Here is a 24,695-nt window from a genome sequence, read left to right as displayed (position 1 = left end):
CTAATTGGAAGTTTGCTACATTTCATACAGAAGCCAAATATTGATCTTACACTCTTGAGCTTCAGGTTTTGATTAACGCTGAAGGTTGGCAAGCTAGCGGCTTTTCCTTGGTATTCTGCTAATTTTTAAAATTATTCTTCTTTGCTTGCTGCAGTAAATCTTTCTTTTTATTGTCCAGCCACTGAAAACGGGGGAACAGGGGTGGATTGATCCAAAAACCTGAATAATTCACAAGGCAGGCCTTTACTGGAAAAGCCTAATGCAACAGTGACCTTCAATATCACTCCTGACCATGCTTTCTTGCCAAAGGAACTGTAATTCTGACATTTTAATGGTGGTTTTAATGGCTCAAAAGCTTTGAGGGGATTATTTTCAAGGCGTGCATTGACTCCAAGAAAAATACATCCCTGTTGGCATGATTACAAAACAATGGCCCTGATCCAGAATTGTGATGCACTGGAGAAGATGCTGCCCTCAGCCCAACTAAAGAGATGCACTATTATCACTGTCAGCTCTGACAACTGTGATGCCCTTTGGTGTTTAAGAAGGGAAAGTAGATATGTCAGTATTGTTCAACATTTGGAATACTAATTTATCCAGCTCATGATCCTCTCCATTGAAATGAAAGCTCCAGTTACCCCAAATTTATGCATCTCCTAAAACTTTCAGTGCTGTAACAGCAGTACTACAGAACCCCTGGGAATGTGATTTTCCCAGGGTGTTCAAGTCCTCTGTATGGACAGCAGGCATCTTGGAAACTTTGCTGTTTAGGACTTTTTACAGCTACAGTATTGCTTGGGATGTGCTGCTATCACTGGGCTAAATAAGTGTGAAGATAATGAGTGTCAGAGGACGGCATGGGGTAGAAAGTAGTACCAGTTTCCAGACCTGGTAAAAGGTCAAGGCATGCTGCCTCTCTCTCTCTCCTTTCCATTTTCTTTTTGTCCTGCGAATTTCCTGGAATGAACTGCTAGCTGCCAGCCAAGCAGTCCGCCAGGTCAACTCCCTTATGGGATAAACCTGTTAGTATAAGTTTGCAACCTTAAGCCTAAAGCCTGCCTTCAGGGATCACACTGTGCTGTGCCTTATCATGAGTAAACTTTCTTTTTATTGCTTATGAATAAGACTGTGGTGTCTATTCTTTTAGGAGAGATTTATAAGGGAAACTTACCAGGAACATACAATTCAATCTGAAGGAGATTGAATTGCATAATAGTAAGAGGTTCTAACGAGCCTGCAACCAGATTTCTGCTGTGTGTGAGAAGGGGAACGTAAACTCTGCTAAGTAAATGAACTTGCTAGCGCAAGTTAGGAAGGATATGAATAAACAATATATCCTCTCCTGCCACCCTGAACATTCCCAAAATGTCCCCATCTCTCAATCCCTCTTTCCTTGTAAGCTGCAGTGACTCCTATGCCAGATATACCAAGGGTGATAGCAGCACCCCTCCTAATCAGAAAAAGCTATCTTTAAACCTTAAACTCTTCCTTCCCCTCCCTAGAATGGAGTAAAACAGAAGAACATAGATTACTAGCTGGAGCCTGACAGCCAGTCTCAACAAACAAACAAACCTATTGATGCTTGCCTCCAGCAACGTCACTTAGCTGGCCACACTTGCTGTGACCCTCAGTATATCTTTAGCAGTAACTTTGGACATCATTGACCCATAGCTTCAACTGCATATCTTGGCATTGCTGGTCATGACTAAATTTCAATAAACAGAATTCAAGTATTTGTTCACTGGAAAATAAACATTCAGACTTGAACTTCCATCCTGAAAATCCATTAAACCTGTTGAATGAAAGGTTCACTGCAAATATTTACTTCAGTTCTATTCATATTTGTTTATTTGTTTGCTTTATTATATTCAACACATACACAACAGTGAACTGGAATGTGCTGTCAGCCAACACAGATATCATTCATTAGAGGAGCCTATGGAAATATTTAAAGCAAACAATCACAGGGCTGGAAGAGGCCAAACACAGAAGTTCATGGCTATCTCATTGTTCAGTGAGGCTAATGGTGTGCTCCATTGGAACACCTGCTATTTCTTGTTGCATAAAAGCTATTGTTAAAGCACTATAATGTATTGTTGTAACACCGAGTGACAGAACACAGTATTACAACACCAAGCAAATTGGTGGGAGGGGACCTACATGTTCCAAGCCACAGATGTTTTCCCACTTATAATAGGTGTCACAACTATCTGCAGACAAATCCAAATAGTCAAACACAAAAAAGAAGTTGTGGGTGTCTTATAAACCTATTCCAAGTCTTCTGTGAATAGGCTTCTCACTTGCTAGGATTTGCCCACTCACAAAGCCTGAATTGGATGGGAATGTGGGGGGGGGGAGACATAAGCCTTAAGAAGTGATGGGTATGGGAGGAGACAGCATATTACTGTGGAGATTCTTGGACAGTCTCTCCAGAGCCATTTTTGGTGGCCCCCAAAGCCCCACAACAATTTGGTTTTCTTTTAATTAAAAAAAATGACCATCAGATAGTGCTGTAGAGCATTGCTATCATACTGGGGAAAAATACCTCTATTCCACCTATGCAAAATGACCCCTTCTCCCCTATTGTTCATAGGTTGGTACCATTGTTTGAAGTTTTCGGCTATAGTAATCAGTTATTGGTATTTTTTATTATACACTAGTGTCATTCAGCCCGTTTAATAAACGGGCGCTAGAACATTCGGCCTTTTTCGGTAGCAGCGGCGCGTGGGGGGCTTTTATTCCTTGTCTAATTGATTGTTCCTCCCTTCCTCCCTTTAATCCTTAATTTATCCCTAATTTTCTCCCCCCCCCCCCCCGTTCCCAAACCCCAAGCCAAAGTCCCCCCTTTTTTACCTTTACAGCCCGGGCTCGGCTGGGGGGGGGGTGCGGGCGGTATTTCTTCCTTTACCCCCTCCCCAGCTTGTGTTTGGAGTGCGGATCCCTCCCTGCCCTGTTTTCGCGCACTTTTTGCGCCTGCCATTTGGTTCCTAATTTTCCCCCGTCAATAGCGCTGCTAATTTTCCCCCGTCAATAGCGCTGCCCAGTGGCCGAATTCTGGCTCCTGGATGGCCCAGGCGGCTGCTCCGGGGTGTACGTCCAGTTTTTTGGGGGTGGGGGTGGCTCCCGCTACTTTTGTTGGCCTCCGCGGCTGTTTTTCAGTCGCCTGCTGCGTCTGGGGGGGAGCTTTGCCGTCCGGGGGGCTTGCGCCCACCCCGGCACTTTCTGAGGGTCCCGCGGTTGGCGCTGAGCATTCGGTGGCCTCCCCGCGCCTTTCCTGGCCATTCCGGCCCAGCGGGGGTCTCCCGGTTGCTTGCGCTGTTTGGGCCTCAATTTTGGGCCTGTTAGTGAGGAGAAGCCGGGGCCTCGATTTTTTGGTCGCCCTGGCTTCCTCCTCAGGCCCTTGGGCACGTTGAGAGAGGGCCTGCCCTGCTTCGGAGCCTTGCTACCTGCTCCTGAATTCCACCTGGTGGCCTCTGTTTTAACTGCTTATTGAGCCAGTGCAGGGCAGGGGGGTGGGGTGGGGCGAGCGTGTGTGTGTGTGTGTGTGCGTGCGTGCAGTCTCTGCGTCCAATCCCTGTGTCCCTGGGGCACATGCGCATTAGCGCGGAAAACGGGACACACGGAATCTGGACGCAGAGACACAGGGACTTTATTATATAGGATTATCCTGTTTCTTCTCTATAATAAGATCCTTGAAACGAGTCCTATCTAAATAAGGGCCCACATTTTACGTAAGAGACAACTTAGACTGTTTGATGGCACGTTTGTTTTTTTCCAAATGGCCTGATGGCACATCTATTTTTTCCAAATGGCCTTATGTTCAGATAAGTACAGGAAAACAGGAAGTATGTCTAGGACAAATAGGGATGATCCAGGCTTTAAAGCAGTTTCCCCCAACAGCTTACGTTTGTTTGGGGAGCCATAATTGAATTGGTGGTGACAGTGCTTGCAAACAAATTAAATTTTTGAATGGGCATCTGGATGCTTAAAAATAGTAAAAATAAGACAGACGCAGAGAAAGAACATTAGAGTGAAAAGTTAACTCATTAGAGATAAAACAGTAAAAGCAGTATTTCCTCTAAGGTAGCAAATTCGGCTTTCCATATGGAAACCATTTCACAGAGCATTTTAAAAAAAAAATCACCAGTTGCTACAGAAATGTGAAGAACAGAATTTAAGACTGGAAAAATGGGAGCTGAGATACATTCACCCAGTGCTTTTTTTCTTTAAAAAATGTTCTCATTTTGACTCAAGAAAATCACCATTTTATAGTTCAAATCAGGAAAAATAAATAAAGTAAATCAACAAAAGTACAAAGATTCACAAAATGTTTAGGGGTATGTGTATCCCTGCGTCCCCGCAGGAAAAAAAAAGCACTGCATTAACCCACTACTAGATTTGATGAAAGATTCCACCAATCCTTAGGCCATTTGCAACAATTTAGAATTTGCAGCAGGATCCTTGCAAAAATAAGGGACACGGGTGGTGCTGTGGTCTAAACCACTGAGCCTTGGGCTTGCCGATCAAAGGGTTGGCAATTCAAATGCTCGCAACAGGGTGCGCTCCTGTTGCTCGGTCCCAACTCCTGCCAACCTAGCAGTTCAAAAGCATGCCAAAAAGTGCAAGTTTCGCCAGAAGTGGCTTAGTCATGCTGGCCACGTGACCTGGAAAAACCTTAGTCATGCTGGCCACGTGACCTGTCTGTAGAGCGGACAAACGCCAGCTCCCTCGGCCTGTAAAGCGAGATGAGCGCCGCAACCCCAGAGTCATTCGTGACTGGATTTTACCTTTACTTCCGCCAATCCTTAGGCCATTTGCAACAGACTTTAGAATTTGCAGCAGGATCCTTGCAAAATACAAATAGCCTGCAGGATGCCTCTTGACAAAAACCTTCCCTAAGTTTATTACACCTTGACAAAGAACCGTTTTGTCTTTTGTCTCCTTTAGTTCTCCCTTTCTTCTCTCCCCTTCCGCTCGCTATTCATGCAAAAGTGAACTCGCCCTCCAGTTGAGCCTTGCCAAGTGCTCGTCATCCTTGCGTTCCAAGCCGCCGTGTGCATAATGAAAAGTTTACATAAAAAGTCAAGGTTTTGATGAATGTCACACTTGAAAGCCAATTACGGGGGTTGAAAAGAAGACACAATTTCCTATTGTCTAATTGCCTCCCAGCACCTTCAAGGTAATAAATTTGTCACATTGAATTATTAATGAGAAACGAATATTTGACTTGCAGCTTTGAATAGAAAAAGGTTCATTATCAGTTGGCATTGTTCCTTTCAAATAATGAGTGTGGCACGAGGGGAGTTAAGGGGGGGGAAGTGTCATTGTCTTTCTGTTTCATGCGCCATTCCATTTAGCATCTTGCAACAAGATTTTTTGCTGAGAGGAAAATGTGGGGAGGGGGGGACTCAAATTAAAACTCATTCTTGACCCTGCTTACCCTTTATTCAGCCACATTTTAAGTGACACTTAAAAAGTCCCCCAAAGCAGAAGGCCAAACCACTGGGGCAAGCTCTGTAATTATGTGCGCCACCCTTTTATTAAATCTCCCAACTGTTTGGGGAGATACAATAAAATATTGTAATTATCATCATATCATCATCATCATCATCATATACAATTATCATCATCATATACAACACCTTTACCCCACCCTTTAGCCAAAAAAGCCCTCAGAGTGGCTTACAAAAATCAGTTCTAAGGCAGTCCCTGCTCACAGGATCACAATCTAAAAATACATGGAACATGAGACATAGCACTTCAACGCTGGATTACTAAAATGCACTCTATGAGGGGGTTCCCTTGCACTTGATCAAGAAGCTGCAGTTGTTGCAGAATACTGCAGATAATTGGTAACAGGAGTGAGGCCTTTTCAGCATATAATACATGTGCTCAGGGATCAGTACTGTTTTGCTTATTTGCTACCAGGCCAAGTTCAATAAGTTATTGTTATTATTATATAAAACACTGAACAACGTGGGACCACTTTACCTACAGATTGGTTAACCCCATGAATGCCCACTGAACCGTTCTGATCTGTGAAACTCACACTCTTACAAATGCCACATAATAGGCCTACCCATTCCACATTTCTAAGAAATCCATATTTCAGTGTGTCACCGTGTGCACTTTGGAACTCCTGGTCCATTGATTTAAGGCAGCTGCTTTCACTGTACAGTACTCTTTTTTGTGCATCCTAGAAACATTTTTGTTTAAACAAGCCTGCCCAGATGTGTAGAATGTTGATAACTTTTTAGATTATCGTTCATTTTATTTTTTTTAACTTTTAAAAATAGTTGTTTCTTTTAAAAAAAATTAAAAATAATTGTATTGTTTTAATTCTTTTTGCAAACTGCTTTGAGGGTTTTCTTTTTCTTTTTTTACAATCAAGTGGTGTATAAATTTTATGAAATAAATAAATGAGAAAGAGGGAAGAGGGAGGGGGAAACAAGCTTAAGCACAGTTTTTTCTTTTCTTTTACTCCTTTTACTTTTACATGGATGGCTCCATGGGGGTCATGTATTCCAATTATTGCTTCTGATGTATTTCAGTGGTTGTAAAACTACTTTATGTGATCATTGTCAACATCATCCTTGTATTTTTCATTCATATTTTTTGCAAATTGCTTAAAGCAGTGGTTTTCAACCAGTGTGCCATGGCACCCTGGGGTGCCTTGAATGATGGTCAGGGGTGCCCTCTTTCCTTCCCTCCCTCCTCTGATGCCCTCTTGTTTCTCTGCCTCCCCAAAGCTTACACAGCTGTTTGTTGCAGCAGCCCTGGCTATAAGCTCCACAGGTGAATGGTGCCTCTGGGAGGCATCTCTCTTTTGGGGGGGGGCATCTCAGAGACAAAGGGCAGCAGCAGCTGCCCAGAAGACTCCCAAGGAGAGGGAAGAGGAGAGGAGGCCAAGGGAACACTCCACAAGGGAGAGTGTTCTGAAAAGGGTGGGAGGCTGCCAGCTCTGCAAGCAAGGGGTAACATTACTGGGCTCCTGAGCCCCACGGGGGTGCCACAGAAAGAATGTACTTGGCCAAGGGAGCTGTGGACTCGAAAAGGTTGAAAACCTCTGGCTTAGCGTCTTTGAACCAATCAATTGGATGCAGTTGCATTGTCTGAAACATGGCAATGTTCTATTTTTTGTTAAAAGTATTTTATTTCTGTTCATTTAATTAAATTAGCTTGAGTTATTTTATACAATATTCAGTTAAATTGGGTTAGTGTATTTGTATTGTTTTTATGCAAACATGGATTGATTGTCCTTTGTATTTATTAATTATATTATGATTCCTAATTGTTTCTGTTTTTTAATTATATGTTTCATTTTATTTGTTTTGAGCCACTTTGGGCACAATTCTATGGAAAAGTGGCCTATAAATAAGCAGGTGGTGGAGGAGGAGGAGGAGGAAGAAGATTTACTACAAGCAAGCGGTACATACATTTTTTAAAATAAAAATAAAATAAACCATTATTATTTATTCCATTTATGAGTCACTTCCAATGAGAATCCCAAAATGATTTACAATAGCATATATAAAACAGCTGCATATATAAAAATAGTTTAAAGGGATTGCATATAATAAACAATTTTAAGGAGCAATTATAAATATTAAAAAACAATTTAAGTGAAATACAGCACATGCATAAAACCAACTCCAAGACAGATACCAGCTGGAATAAAGTTTTCCAGAAAGCTGGCTGGGAGAGGAAAGTGTTGAGCAGGTGCCAAAGAGAACATAGAGAGGGCACCTGTCTGATGCAAAATGAGAGAGAGGGAAGGTGTCTCCTACATTTCTGAATAGTGCAGAACAGACCTCCTGATGAGCTGGTATCAGAAGGAGACCTTCTTGTGCAGAATGCAGTGACAAGTTGGGTATGTAGGGACTACAGCCCTTATTTAGGTATCTTCATCCTAAGCTATGTAGGGCGTCATATATTGATGCCACCTTGGACCTATCCTGGTACTTAATTGGCAGCAAATGCAATACTTTCTGCACCAGTGTAATATGATGGTGATATTCTGCACCAGTGAGCACTTGAGCTACTGCATTTTGCACTGTCTACAGCTTCGAGGGAAGACCAACATAAGAGCATGGTGCAGTAAACCAGTATGGAGGTTACCAGCTCATGGATGACAGCTGTCAGGCTATCCTAATCCAGAAATGGCTATAATTGTTTTACCAACTGAAGCACTCTTAGCCTAATCTAGACACTATTACATTGTTTTGAAACGTGATATGGAACCCTTTTAAATAAATAATAATAAATCAGAGTAGGAGGCACAGAACTTCTCCCTTGCTGATTGCTGCTTCCTGACATCATTTTGCAGAGGGGAAATTACGCCCAGGGTTTAAGGAGTGTGATGGTGGAGGTTCACAGTTTTCTACCCCGAGCAACACTGTAAAAAAATTTAAAACTGGAAACATAAAAAGCAAAAAGGAGACTCATAAACTAGATCTTTATGTTGCTCATACAGACACTCTGCCTTATCGGCTTCACAACAAAATATCATTCTCATATACCGAAGACAAGACAGATACATCAGTAAATTTACTCTGACTTTACAGGCATTGAACTGAGAGTATTTCAACTGAAGAGCTATTCGTTTTATTACCTGATATTTTTATATGTTTTATATGTTTCTCTGCCTCTGTAATTAAAGAGATGTGAGGGAGTAGAGAGAAAGATGGAGCTGCTCAACTGATGCATGACAAAAGTAACTATGAAGGCCCTTCTTACCCATTTCTGCATTGGTGTCTAAATATACAAGTTTGGATTCTACTTAGGGATGGGAAGGTCTGCCAATTTTGGTTTCTTGTTTTTCCAATGTCAAGTTCATTTTACTCCACATTTCCACATCACTATGTAATGTCCTCATGAAAGGCTACCAGCATTTTAATACAAATTTATCATAATATATACATGTTTGTATGTAATTTTGCCCAATAAGCACATTTTTTGAAAATCTGGTATCCTAATATGCATTTTATGTGTTATTTTACTCTTTTTATGCATTTTCATAAGCATTACTTGGCTGAAGAACTGCATTGCAAAATTTAGAAAATTACTAATATCAAAGAACGACTTTCTGAAAGTGTGAATTAGGTAGTGTGTGTTTAAGTGCGAACTGGATCAAATTTCTCCCACATCCCTACTTACAACAGGTCAATGCTTGGAAGCATATTCCATCTACTTATTTAATCATTTTACAGCATTTCTAAACAACCTGATGTTTTAAAATCTCTAAGTGATATACAAAAAAGCATAAAAGAAGAAAGGGAAAGGGACCCCTGACCATAGTGGAGCACCAAAAATAGCAAAACAGCATTATAAAAACAAGCATATAAAAACAGACATTCGAAAATAGGGAAGGAGGCATTTTTGGGTCAGGGAAAGCGTACACAAAAATATGTGTATTTTCCAGGTATCTGAAGCAACTGGTGGATGATGGCAGAGGGATCAAGGTATGGCAGAGGGATCAAGGGAAATAAAAACACTGGTCTATTCTGCCCTTGTCATACCCCACCTGGAGTACTGTGTCCAGTTCTGGGCAACACAATTTAAGAAGGATATTGACAAGCTGGAACATGTGCAGAGAATGGTAACCAAGATGATAAAGGGTTTAGAAACCAAGCCTTATGAGGAAAAATTGAGGGATTTGAGTATGTTTAGTCTAGATAAGAGGAGACTGAGACAAAATGTGATAACCATGTTTAAACATCTACAGGGCTGCCATATGAAAGGTGTAGGGACTACGACTGATACCCTCTCCTCAGTGCACAAAAGGTTTGGAAGTGGACCCTATGGGGGGTGGGGAGATGGTGTTGGGTTGTTCGCAGAGCCAGCACACCTAATCCTTCTTTCCCAGACACATATTCTTGGACCCTTTGAAGCAGGCTTTTCATGTTCATTACACACTTTTTAGACATGCTCACTTCACGACACAGTAATTCAGTTCTGCATCATTTTGCGACACAGTAATTCAGTTTTACTATAACACCAGAGGTTAAACTGATCCCTTTCCAGCATGGTGAGTGTTTGCACGACACACCTACACACTGCAGCTGACATACCAAGCAGGGTTAGACTGAAATACAGTGATAAGCCTGAAGCCATTCAGTGAGCTTTATGGATAAGCAGGGATTTGAATTAAATTTTCCCCAGTCCTGCTCCAATGCTTTAACCGCTGCACCACACTGACATATTAGCAAGCAAATTGTGTGGTGAGTTGAACTCAGTTGAATATAAATTGGTTTTATTTGTGGTTGATATACTTTGTTTATTAGTATCCCAAGGTTAATGCAAACAATAGATATCTTTGGTCAAATTTCAAATTACTCTATTAACTGGGCTGAATTGGAACTGATGCCAATAGGTGAAAAGATGTTTTCATATTCATTTAAGAAATATCACTTCCATATTTGTTCAGAATCTGTAAATATTTAGGTATTTTAATAGCAAGTGACGTAATATCAACAATTACAGTTTTCCTCAGGCCCAGTTATTTCTCCCTCTTTCCACTGACAGCTTGGCAAACTACAGGACAGGACTCTCCTTCCAGATCTTTGTGCAGGCTTTTTGCCCATCCTTCTCCAGCCCTTCTGCTCTCTTTTCTCACTTAAAACAAGCAGCTTCCAGCAGCATAGGTCTCTGCTGTATTGTACTGCAGTTCCCAAAAAGCCTGAAGCTTTGTTCCTGCTTGCCAGTATTAGTTTTCTTCTCGGCTGTCCTGGAGAACTCACCCTTGAAGAAGATCAAATGATGGCAAGACTTCTGGGAAGTTCAGAAGGCACCATTAATAGTGTGACTCCCAGACTGACGCAAGAAGGCCTCCTTCCCTCCCTCCCTGTGCTAGGCCCAGCAGACTGCAAGGCTTTGCAGACTGGGCTAGGTAGGCCCAGAAAGCACAATGTCCGGTTAATATTAATACATTTGTGCCCTGGGACTTTGTTCCAGACAGTAACACACAGGTTAGAAGCACCAACTACACAATTTTTGGTCAATCATTTTGTGAATAATGAATAATGATAATGATGTATTACATATACCCAATCTCATACCCCACATTACAGTTGCAGGAAATCTCCTGCTCTTCCTGTATCTTGCTGATGAGACAGAGGAGATGAGAGGAGAGACACCAGGCATTATTATTATTATTATTATTATTATTCTGTTGGGAGCTGCCCAGAGTGGCTGGGGAAACCCAGGCAGATGGGTGGGGTATATTATTATTATTATTATTATTATTATTATTATTATTATTATTACCCCACCGGCATATCCAATCACTTTCCTGGATTTCACTCATTGCCTTATATGGGCAATTGTAAAGGGACCCCTGAGAATTAAGTTCAGTTGCGGACGACTCTGGGGTTGCGACACTCATTTCGCTTTACTGGTCAAGGGAGCCGGCGTACAGCTTCCAGGTCTTGTAGCCAGCATGACTAAGCCACTTCTGGTGAACCAGAGCAGCGCACGGAAACACCGTTTACCTTCCCGCTGTTTATCTACTTGCACTTTGACATGCTTTCGAACTGCTAGGTTGGCAGGAGCTGGGACCGAGCAACGGAAGCTCACCCCGTTGTGGGGATTCGAACCACCAACCTTCTGATTGCCAAACCCTAGGCTCTGTGGTTTAACCCACAGCGCCACCTGCGTCCCACAAAATATTTATACCCACAATCTGGAAATATTTCTTCAGTGTTGTGGTAATGCAATATTATAATGCAAAAAACATCTTGTTTTTTTAAAAGTTGGATATTTCCTCTAGGCCTCACTGATTGGAAATAATATCAGCAACATCTAAAGGTCCAAAATCTAGAAAACTAAAATTGACATTGTGTGCATGGTCTCCCTCTTACAGTTTCTGTTCTTTGTCATGTTGTAAGCCAAAAAAAATGGCTTATCTTCTGAGTTAGGCCAATAAAACTCAGAGACAAGAGGAGTTAGGAGTCCATTTTGTTTATTGCAAAGCAATAAGGTTACAGTCGAATCTTTTCACAAAACTGCAACCCCGCCCAACGTGGGGCAAAGGAATTTATAACATTTCAGACAAAGGATTTTGATTTAACCAATCACATAAATCATTACATCATTGTATATTTAATATTCATCATCACCTCATTTCATATTTAATACGCATGCACAATAAGCATTGCTAACTAAACTTTGATTCTCACCGTGATCTGTTACATATTGTTAGTTTGCATGTATGGGAACCTGTGATACGTGTGGATGTAACAATTTATGTTCTAGTTTATGAATTGACGTATTAGCTGACCTATCCCAGTAGGAACGGCTTCTTGCTGAATCATCAGTTTCTTTAAAGCGACAGGTTACCATAACTCTTTTAATATAAGCATATTCCGGGATTTACATTATCACCTTAATTGGGGCCCTTTGGGCCCCTGCTACAGTCACTTTGTTCTACCCGCCAGGCAGCCACAACTGCAAGGTTTTTCCTTTCCTCCATTTTACCATATTATTTGAAAACAAGCTGCATAAAAGCTATTGGCAAAGTTCCTAACCTGAATACATCCTGAACATAGATTTTTTACATTTCTACAGAGGCAACGTTAAGGGTTGTGTCAAAGATTCAAATCTTAGCAAAATTCTAAGCCTTCAGAATAATCAGTTAACATGTGAGGTACCATGTGGGACGAAAGTCCTTTACTTTCCGTCTTATAACTTTGACCTCTCAATTATTAAAAGCACTAACAGGGATTTCTGAGGTAAATCAAACCTCCCACTTATCCCTCTAGCCTTTCTTTAAAGCCTCTAGCACTCGTGGGTTTTCAAAAATAAAAGAGAGTCCTCTTCCAGCCTAAACGTGGCCAGGTACCTATATAGACTCGGGGTTATAAGTAAGACTGTTCCTATGTGTACTCAGATAAGGGTTTCACTTCACTAGAAACTCCCTTACTGTAAAGCTAGCCTCCTTCCTGAGGTAACTTTATTATCATCCAGAACTTGTCTCCTCCTTTAGCTCCCCCCCCCTTTTCTTGGTGCACTCTCAGCCACAAACTAACCTTTCTCCTCTAAAAGGCAGTTTTGACAGTTTAAAAGAGTTCCCCACCAACTGGGTTCCTGGATACCTTAGCTGGAAAATGAAACAGACGATTACTGGTATGACACTTTAAAGATGGATATTTATTGGCTTGAATCTTAATGGTTGCTTTCTGGTATCATTTGTACAAACTTAATTTCACAGGTAACGTTCTTGGTAATCAAATAACAGAATACCTATCAACTACTTCATCTACTCTAAGTCTACCTTCTCCACAACCACCCAAGCTCCCACAAAAAACAACAACCCTCAACCGCCAACTCACATAATGGTTCCCCTTTCCATTTAAACCCCATGCAGGCCACCCTCCCATGGAATGTTGCTGTCAGTTTACCAGGAGTCTGGGTTAACCCTTCGATAGGTCGGTTGCGAAACAAAAACATAACATAACAGTTTCAAATTCGCCACAACTTGCAATAAATAAGTATTTACATTGCCTGTCAATACAAGACCACTTTTTTGCCCTTATTCCTGTGGCCATTACATGCTTGATTTACAGATTCACCCTGTTCTAAATATGTATTTACCCATGTAGTGAATAGGGCAAACATGAAACTGGGTAAATGCTGCTGCTGGAGAAAAAAATAACATTAAAAAGTATCCCAGAGGTGATTGGCCTAAAAAAAATAAGGGGCTTGTGATCCATCTGTAGTACTGAACAGAAACTGTTTCCAATATCCAAGCTGCTTTTTAGAAAATGGTCCTACTATGCATACCTGCCAAGTTCCTGCCGGAAAAATAAGGGATCAGCAGACCGGAAGTAGCACTGTGACCATTTTGGAACTGGGCAGAGCAGCATCAAAAGTCGCTTATGAGCATGCTCCGCCCAGTTCCAAAATGGCCGCCGCACCAGAAATAGCTTCTGTGCATGTCCAGAGGCTCCAGACATGCGCAGAAGGAGCCTCCCCCGGCCGGTAAGTAAACCGGGGAAAAACAAAAAAATCAGTTTTTCCAGCTGGGAATGGCTGGAAAAATGGGGGTTTCCCGGGGAATACAGGAGACTTGGCAGCTATGCTATGAGGTATTTTAGTGATCGCTTTTCTTCTGGTGCATCCCTGGTATATCAAATCATGAGGGCTCTTTTTTCAAGGCTCCCCCTATTATGTTTTCCCCACATTCTTTTAACTATTAGTTTCAGGTAATTAACCCAGAGACTGACATTATTGGTTTCTGGAAGTTATACCTCAGGACTGATGCGCAGCGGGAATTATTTAAGCAGAGTTCTTCATTGAAATTATAACAGCTTTATTAAGTTAGAATAAAGTTCTTCATAAAATAGTTCCAGAAACTTTTAAAATAAATCAGATACAGAACACAGACTCAGCTCTATATTGGCACACACTCTGAGACAAAGATGATCATGACTGTTAAGGTAAGCACACCGCCCGGAATGGCAGTTAAGCCTAGAACGGCAGTTAAGCCAGTTACAGTTATGACAGTTAGGCTTCAACAGTTATAGCCTGCTTTGCTGTTCCTGCTCTCAGGCATCTTTGTTACATGACAAGGACTATTCATAAGAATAGAACACTGCAGGGCAAGTTATGGATCACAATGCACCAGGAGTGAGGTTATGACCGAGATTTCAGTAGCCACACTCAGTATCAGCCACACTCGGTATCAGCCACACTCACTGGATAAACCTTGAGCCTCCAGCAAAGCCCAGAAACTTGAAGAGGTGGACTATAAACTGGATCTGCCCACTGGCATAAAGTGCTGTTGAGATATGAGAAATGAATATTCAGTGCAAAGGTTAAAATAAATCTTTCAACACAAATGGGAGGGTCGTCATCTTTAGAGCAAGCATTCCTTAATGTGCATTTTCAAACCTAAGGAAATATAAAACAATTATTCACTAGGATCCACTCTCTCAATACACACCATTAGAATTTTCTTTAGCAGCCATTCCATTATGCAAAAACATTTCCGTGTTCTGTTCTATGCTTCACTCCTCTTTATTCTTTTCCAAGGCTTTTTTTTATAAACTCCCTCATAGTTCTCTCTTTCACACCTCAGAAGCAAATTTTATGCTTCCTTATATTTGTACACACCCTCCTATCTTGAAGAAGACAGTAGGATGGAGTAGCCAATGTGTGCCCTCCAGTTGATGTCGCACTATAACTCATATCAAACACAATCACTGGCCATGGTGGCAGGAACTGATGGGAATGGGACTCCAACAACTTCTGGGGGAGATCATGTTGATACCCATATAGCGGCACAAAAGCCTGACCCCACTTATTCTAAATGGATTGTGGCTATTTGATGCTCATGAAATGCACTCTGCACATGCTCAGAAGCACCATCTAGCAAGGAAGGTGATAAATACAGTCCCTGCAAACATAAGATATGGGAAACTCTGACTTCAGAGTTTGACACTTGTTTCTGAAAAACAGATTTTGGGTTCCCAGTTACCACAGAGAACAAATTAAGCATCGCGTTCAGTTCTTTATTTTTTTCCAGCTGGGAAAGTTAGCTGGTTACATAAACCAATCTGGAGGATAATTCATGCTCTTCTGAAGGGGAACAGTCTATTGAACAGATAGATTCTGTTCAATATTTCTATATGTCTCTGCAACAGGAATAACAACAGGAGGAGGAGCTAGCAAGGGATAAAAGATCCTCCTCCCTTAATCAGAGGTTTGCACACAGAACATGATAAAATACAACTTCTTGTGTTCTGGAATTGAAACCTTGTCAGTGGCAACAGGCTTAGCTCAACTTCTGATTAAACTCCAGGATCACACCCAAGCTAGCTAGAATCCCACTTCTTGGTAAGTCATGTCCCTACCTGACACTAATCTAAAATATGCACCTAAGCTATCCCTACCCATAACCCTACCTCACGACTCAACTTGCTCCACCCCTAAAAATCTGGCTATAGAATTAAAATAAATTACAACTCTCCTCTCTTCACATTCTAGGACCTATCCTGTACAACTATCTTCTCTCTCTAATGCCTGTCCTCTGAAGTCTCACACTGGACTTTTAAGCCAGGAGCAAGAGATGTCACAAAGAGGGCAAGTCACTATTGCCTCAACAGCCCACCTACCTGGACATTCCTCCTCCTGAGTCATGATGTTTCTTCAGAACTTTGAGGCATCTGCAGTTTAGTCTGCCAGTTTAGTCTGGTGTCCTCCATCACACTTGAGTGAAGCTGCCTAGCTTGGTTGTAAGTGGTACAAGTCAGGCCACCTGGCACGCATACCTCTGTCTTTGCCCAGAAAAAGAAGCTGCCAGCACCTATCCTGTACAACTATCTTCTCTCTCTCTTGCCAGGAGCAAGAGATGTCACACAGAGGGCAGGTCACTGTTGCCTCGACAACCTACCAACCTGGACATTCCTCCTCCTGAATTGTGATGTTTCTTCAGAACTTTGAGGCAGCTGCTGTTTGGTCTGCCAGCTTGCTTCAACCTCGCTCTTCGTTTCTATAACTCCATTTCTCTAATAAATCAGGTTATTCTTCATTCACCAACATTTCCAAGGAAGATCACCTCAACTTCCCTGTATATACAGTAGAACGCTCATACCTGTCAAGTTTAGGGGAAAGGCCATAGCTCAGTGGTCAAGAATCTGCTTTGCATGCAAAAGGTCCTGGGTTCAATCCCTGACATCTACAGGTAGGGCTAGGAAGGAAAGAAAGCTGCTGCCTGTCAGTGTAGTCAATACTGACTCAATATAATACAGCTTCTTAGGTATATTCCAGTTTTGTCATTTATCCTAAGAGAAAGCAATCTTCTGCCCAAGACATGTGGATTCATTTATATTTGAGCATTCCTGCATGAAAGAACACAATACCTAGGAAGAAGAAGGGGGAGCCAGCATAGTTGAACCTAAAGAGATTTAATAGCTATGGGGAGAAAAGTTTACTGCATTGCACTGAACGTTGGACTGCCCTTGAAGACTGCTTGGAAACTTAATCCAGTTCAGAATCAGTGGGATAATGGAATAGGGATGAAGGGTTACTCTACAGCAGAGATGATGATACAATCCCCTGGGGTGGTATTTGCCAATCCTCTGCATACTAAACAGATAAGTTTTCTCCGCAGAAAGTGAAGCTGAGGACTAGGTAGTTGACATTATAATGTACGGTTAAGGGTTAAAGTGCAATTTCTATTCTGAAAAAATCCTTTATGATGACCAAACAGAATGTCATTAAATACTGAAAGAGCTTTTTAGTTCACCAGAATTCTTCATTAGGTAGGATGTTAAGCAAAATCCAGACAGGGGAGGGAGCTGGATAAAAATGCTGACTTGGTATTGAACTCATAATATCAGTATTGATCAAAACTTCATTTTTTTGTTTAGTCTTAGAAAGGTCACAGTATGGGGATGTGGCCATGGAGGCTGTCATGAACACCTGCAATTCAAAATTTCCACTACACCACTGCTCAGAATAGTGAGCAGCCCAAGTGACTGTGACTGGCCCCAAGGTCATTCAGTGAGCTTCATTGACTGAATGAGGATTTGAAAGCACATCAAAGTGCAAGTAGATAAATAGGTACCGCTCCAGAGGGAAGGTAAACGGCGTTTCCATCCACTGCTCTGGTTCGCCAGGAGCGGCTTAGTCATGCTGGCTACATGACCCAGAAAGCTGTCTGTGGACAAACACCGGCTCCCTCAGCCTGAAAGTGAGATGAGCGCTGCAACCCCATAGTCGCCTTTGACTGGACTTAACCGCCAGGGATCCTTTACCTTTTACCTTTTAAATAGGTTGTCTGACATAGGAACATAGAAAGCAGCCTTAAACTGAATTTCCAAAGATTGGACTTAAATTCTTCCCTTGAGGCAGGGTAAAGGGAAGAAGGGTTGAACTTAAGTAAAATCCCTGTAAAAATTTATTTTGGACTGGGGAAAGCCCCCTTGCACGCTGGAGTTGGCACCCTGGAGGGATCAGCGAGCCACAATTATGACGTCACAAAAGAAAGGAATTTATTTACTTCATTGAGGTTGTGAACTGTCAGCAGCAAAGAGAACACAAATTATGACAGTGAACAATAAGATTGTTAAATGCTCTTTCCATAAATGGCTATAAGAGTATTAATGCATGAAGAAGAACTGATAATGCTAATTTGCAACCAGTTTGGATATAACTCTTGTTTCTGAAGTTTGGAGATATAAACCGCGCCATTTCCTGTTTTGCAACCTTGGCTGTGCCTGTGAAATTTGAGACGTGTAAGATGCCAGCAGACAAAACAACACCTGACTTTCAAGAGGAACTCTTAAAATTGTTGTGGGAAATCAGAAGCGAGGTGCAACAGAACACATTACAGATTGAAAGGATGAACCAGCAGTGTGTGGAAATGGAAAAAAAGAATGGACATACCAGAGAGTTTAGAGAAAGGAAAGAAAGTTGAACATTTAGCTGTGTTGGACAATGCAAATTATCTTAAAGAAGAAATGGAAGGGAAAGATCAAGTTGTTGTAAAAAAATTGCCGAGATTCAGCATGGAACATAGTTCTCTCAGTGAGAAGGGGGGAACAAGACCCATGCTTCAGTCAAAAGGATCCTTAAAAAGAATTGGGGAAAGATCAAGTTGATGTAAAAAAGCAACGAAATCCAGTATGGAACATTGCTCTCCCAGTGTGAGAGAGAGAACAGGATCCATACGTAGGTCAGAATTTAAGGGGTATAAAAATTGACAAAGGATTGAAAAATGGTAATTCTAGTGGTTGGCATTTTGCAGCATTCAAAGAATTAGGGGGGACAGCAGAGGGGAAAGAAGGATGTGTGGATGTTAAGTTGTGTTGGAGTGGGAGTGGGGTGAGAAGGAAAAATGGATATTATTTTCTGATTGGTAAAGATGGACCCAAACTGGATTGCTTTATGGAACTTGCTGAACCGTCTGGGAGATTCCGAGTCCAGGGGAGGAGGGTAGAATTAGATGTAAATGTTTAAAGGTTAATAAAAAAATTCCTTCAGTAGCACCTTAAAGACCAACTAAGTTTATATTTTGGTATGAGCTTTCGTGTGCATGCACACTTCTTCAGATACACTAGAAACAGAAGTGTCAGACCCTATATATATACAGAGGGTGGTGGGGGTGGGTGGGAATGGGAGATGGGCTGATGGGAGTGGTAAACCTGTAGATGGGTGTTAATGGCTGCTGATGGCTGCGTTTAAAGGTTATTAGGATAAAAGAAGTAATATTTAAATTTATGGATATTTTTTGGAAGTAGTTTTAGGCTAAGGGGTGAAATAGAAGATATTTTTTGAAAAGCATTTTGATATCTGGTTAGCCCTGGAATAAAACATTGCTAACACCTTCAAATTGTGGTAAGCACTACATCCAAAGGGCTTGTTCTGGCTGATCGGTGAAACAGGTAACCAAGAAAACAGGAAGATTAGAGAAGGTAGCATGAATTAAAGAGACAAGAATATTTTATTATAAAATTGTCCAGGTCTCTCAGAAAATACCCTCCATGTAGTGGTGGAATTCTGACATACTTTCTGAGTTATATCAAGTATTTCCTTGGCAGACTACTGAATAAAAATTATCTTATTGCAAGAGCAAGTGGCAAATAGTGTCAAAGAAGTTTATTGCCTGCTTGCTAAAAAAAAATCATATGGAACATTTGCCAATGATGTTAAAAATCTTATTCAAAAAGCAGGGTTTTAGTGTGTATTTTAAAATGTGTGATATATAAACATGAGATAAATCATTAAACCCTCTTTATTGAATTTAGCAAAGATTGTAACAGTGAAAACATATGTGCAGGCATGTTTTCAGCCCTGCGGCATGCAGGAGCTGGTTCCCCATTCTGAATTACAGATGACTGTGAGAGACTCTACATGGGGCTGCCCCTGAGGATTGTTCGGAAAGGTATAGCTGGTGCAGAACACAGTGGGGTTTTGGTCTGAGCATTCAACAGAGCTTAATTAAAGTTGCAGCAAACACTGTCCCCACCCTAAAACCCCATGGGAGCGGACAATACTGTACCACTTCAACAGTCATAACTTCGCTTAAAGTGCATTTTGCTTAAAGTGCATATTGAATAAACGACTTGGTAAGAGCTTAAAGTGCAGTTTTGAGGGAAGTGTAGTTTGCTAAGGGTGCTGAGAGGTGTTAGGAGACACCTGTTGGCCTCACAGAGCTACAATTCCCAAAGTGATTTAACAATCCTTCCCAAAGAATTCTGGGAACTGCAGCTCTATCAAGTAAATAGGCTATTACTACTTTACATGAACCAAACTGAGTATGTCATTTGAAATTTTTATGCCTCTGAAGTTTATGATGCCTTTCTCCAACCAAATACGTGCCCAAAAATGCATATACATAAAATTAATTATATTATGGACAGTTCCTTTCAAAAATGTGTAGATTAGGAGAAATGTGCACTATAACACCAACAAATTTTTTTGAAGACTTATTAAGAAAATGCACATATTAATGGAGAAATGTGTCTGAACCAACATTCAAACAACAAACAGATTCAAATCACAGCAAAGGGAATTTTGACTAAACATTAGGAAGAACTTTCTGATCACATGAGCTGCTCTGTAGGTGAATGGACTACCTTGGAAGGTGGTGGAGTGTTTTCAAACAGAATCTGGATAGCCCGCCTATCAGGGATGGTGTATTTGGTGATTTCTTGTGTTAGTAGAGACTTGAACTCTGAAAATTGTAGCTCTGTGAGAGAAATAGGAGTCTCTTAACAACTCTCAGCAGCTTTAACATCCTACAGTCCCCAGGATTATTTGAGGGAAGCCATGGCTTTTTAAAGAAGTATGATACTGCTCTGGAGATGGTCGTTCTTAGAGAAAAGATTGTGCAGCTGCAGTGGAATCTCTATTTCAATTTTTTCTCCATCCAAGGAGCAGCAAGTCACCTCGGTTTATGAGCTTTCACTCATCTCTCTCTGAATATTATTTTTAATTAAGGGCACTTATTCAAGATATTCAAAAGCAAGCACAAACCTTGGAAAAGAGAGACAAAAACTTACAGAGAATATCTCATGTTTCCTTTTACCTGTGCTTGTTTATTTATTAATGTAATAAAGATAAGGCAGAAAAAGATACTTTAAAGAAAATCAATGCTTTTTAGATAAAACATCAATGTAATTCAAGCAGTGTGAGTCAACTGCCGCTGTTAAATTAAGTTTACAACTTGAACAAACGGTCATATAAAGCTGGCAGGGCCTGACAAATTGAATTACTGGAGTAATACATCACTCACAAAAGTATTATTGATAGTGACAGGGTGATATTGAATTTAAATTATTCATTTGTATTGATTAAACAGCACTTCTTTACCATGAACAGGGGAAAAGCAACTAACAAAGGTTTTTAGAGTCATATTTTAGCTCAGAGAAAAAAAATCAGAGGCAGCTTTTCCCAGTTGTGCTCATCATATCCAGCCAAGCAAGCAATCTGAAATCCTTTTGGGGTCCTGAACAAAAGGAAGGATGCCTGACATGTGTGAGAGACAGGCTAACAGGCACTGTATGCTAGGGCTGTCATACATCCGGGATTTCCTGGACATATCTGGGACTTGTCAGTCAGATATAGCATCCAGGCAGAATTGCCAGAAATCGGTAAAAAAAAGTCCAGGAAAACTCGGGCATATGGCACCCATGTCAGAAATGTTGATTTTGGGGGGTGAATTTCCTTTTAAATAGCTCAACAATGGTCTGGTGCTATGTCAAAATAAGGCATAATTAATTAAGTAACAATTACATTATTCCATAGCATTCATTTAAATGCAGTGAATTCATTTCAGCACAGATGGGGGAAACGGATGTCACCCATTACATATTGTTTCCAGACTGGAAATAACAATGATGAATTCTGATTTGATTTTCTAGATCGATCTCCATTCTGGACATGGGAAGACTAAGTGAACATTGGCACAATTATTCCCGCTCCTATTTCCATTGGAATTCTCTGACATCCCTTGTTTTCCTGCCTTAGTGGGAAAAGGCAAGATAATCTTAGGGTGCCCATTAAAAAGCTGCAATACAGTGTTAATAGGTTAATTCTACCCTCTCTTTTTTTTTGCTTTTGCTCCTGTGCTTTACAGAATAATAAACTTCCAAGTAATAAAGCCACATTGCAATAAATATGTACATTTTAACCATTTGATTTGTTTCCCAACTGAACTGATGCCAATTCCCTATCCCCACCCTGTAGAAAGATGTGCTATCTTTCCTCTGTCTGACATTTTTATTCTCTCTCTCTCTCTCTGTGTGTGTGTGTGTGTGTGTGTGTACGTGTGTGTGTGTGTGTGTGTGTGTGATAGGATTTTGCTACAAAGAAGTCGGGACTGCTGCCCAGATTATCTCCATCTACTTGAAATAAAAAGGAATTTGTTTTATATACTTGACCTTTGATAGACTGCTATGCAATAAATCCTTTTCATTTCCCTCTTCCTGCTGCAAGAGTCTATTTAGGCAAGCACAAAGCAGCGCTTGACTGTCAGCTCCAACAAGTAACGGCAACAAAGAACGAGAAGCTGCAGAAAATTAGTTTGTTTCTTACGCAGCCATGTCCTTGTATAAAAAGCTAATAGTACTGCTTCAGGTTCTACTTCAAGTACAGATGCACTTGAATATAATAGAAATATTTGAAAGTTGCCTTGCACTCTAACTGATGTCTATTACCCTATAAGTGGGGGCTGGTCCATATGGGGAAGTGGGGCACTGCCTTCCCATGATCAGTCTGCCTTCACCCAGCCCCCATCTGCCTGCATGCCTGCCTCCATGCATACAACCAGTCCAGAAGGTGGCACTAAGATTGGCACTGCCTGTCAACTTCTGCCTCCTTAGTCTCAGTATTACCTTTGTAAAACTCAGCAGGGAGGAAGATGGAGACAAATTTAAAATGCTTACCATTGGCTATGGCTTCAGCAACTATTGGACTCCCTGCTTTGAACCTCACCAGTCCCAATGGGCACCAGCCTCCACTGCCACTAAGTTTTTGTTTTTGTTTTTTTAATTTATATTTTTTTATATATATTTATCATTTTCATTTTTACAATTGAAACAATTTGTTGTTGTTGTTGTTTAGTCGTTTAGTCGTGTCTGACTCTTCGTGACCCCATGGACCATAGCACGCCAGGCACTCCTGTCTTCCACTGCCTCCCGCAGTTTGGTCAAACTCATGTTCGTAGCTTCGAGAACACTGTCCAACCATCTTGTCCTCTGTCGTCCCCTTCTCCTAGTGCCCTCAATCTTTCCCAACAGCAGGGTCTTTTCCAAGGATTCTTCTCTTCTCATGAGATGGCCAAAGTATTGGAGCCTCAGCTTCACGATCTGTCCTTCCAGGGAGCACTCAGGGCTGATTTCCTTAAGAATGGATAGGTTTGATCTTCTAGCAGTCCATGGGACTCTCAAGAGTCTCCTCCAGCACCATAATTCAAAAGCATCAATTCTTCGGCGATCAGCCTTCTTTATGGTCCAGCTCTCACTTCCATACATCACTACTGGGAAAACCATAGCTTTAACTATACGGACCTTTGTCAGCAAGGTGATGTCTCTGCTTTTTAAGATGCTGTCTAGGTTTGTCATTGCTTTTCTCCCAAGAAGCAGGCGTCTTTTAATTTCGTGACTGCTGTCACCATCTGCAGTGATCAAGGAGCCCAAGAAAGTAAAACCTCTCACTGCCTCCATTTCTTCCCCTTCTATTTGCCAGGAGGTGATGGGACCAGTGGCCATGATCTTGGTTTTTTTGATGTTGAGCTTCAGACCATATTTTGCGCTCTCCTCTTTCACCCTCATTAAAAGGTTCTTTAATTCCTCCTCGCTTTCTGCCATCAAGGTTGTGTCATCTGCATATCTGAGGTTGTTGATATTTCTTCCGGCAATCTTAATTCCGGCTTGGGATTCATCTAGTCCAGCCTTTCGCATGATGAATTCTGCATATAAGTTAAATAAGCAGGGAGACAATATACAACCTTGTCGTACTCCTTTCCCAATTTTGAACCAATCAGTTGTTCCATATCCAGTTCTAACTGTAGCTTCTTGTCCCACATAGAGATTTCTCAGGAGACAGATGAGGTGATCAGGCACTCCCATTTCTTTAAGAACTTGCCATAGTTTGCTGTGGTCGACGCAGTCAAAGGCTTTTGCATAGTCAATGAAGCAGAAGTAGACGTTTTTCTGGAACTCTCTAGCTTTCTCCATAATCCAGCGCATGTTTGCTATTTGATCTCTGGTTCCTCTGCCCTTTCGAAATCCAGCTTGCACTTCTGGGAGTTCTCGGTCCACATACTGCCTAAGCCTGCCTTGTAGAATTTTAAGCATAACCTTGCTAGCGTGTGAAATGAGCACAATTGTGCGGTAGTTGGAGCATTCTTTGGCACTGCCCTTCTTTGGAATTGGGATGTAGACTGATCTTCTCCAATCCTCTGGTGCTGAGTTTTCCAAACTTGCTGGCATATTGGGTGTAGCACCTTAACAGCATCATCTTTTAAAATTTTAAATAATTCAGCTGGAATATCATCACTTCCACTGGCCTTGTTATTAGCAGTGCTTTCTAAGGCCCATTTGACTTCACTCTCCAAGATGTCTGGCTCAAGGTCAGCAACCACACTACCTGGGGTGTACGAGACCTCCATATCTTTCTGGTATAATTCCTCTGTGTATTCTTGCCACCTCTTCTTGATGTCTTCTGCTTCTGTTAGGTCCTTACCACTT

The sequence above is a fragment of the Zootoca vivipara genome, chromosome Z (genome assembly GCF_963506605.1).
Source record: "Zootoca vivipara chromosome Z, rZooViv1.1, whole genome shotgun sequence".
Lineage (NCBI taxonomy): Eukaryota > Metazoa > Chordata > Lepidosauria > Squamata > Lacertidae > Zootoca > Zootoca vivipara.
The sequence above is the reverse complement of the archived record's forward strand: the minus strand, read 5'-3'. Positions refer to the sequence as shown.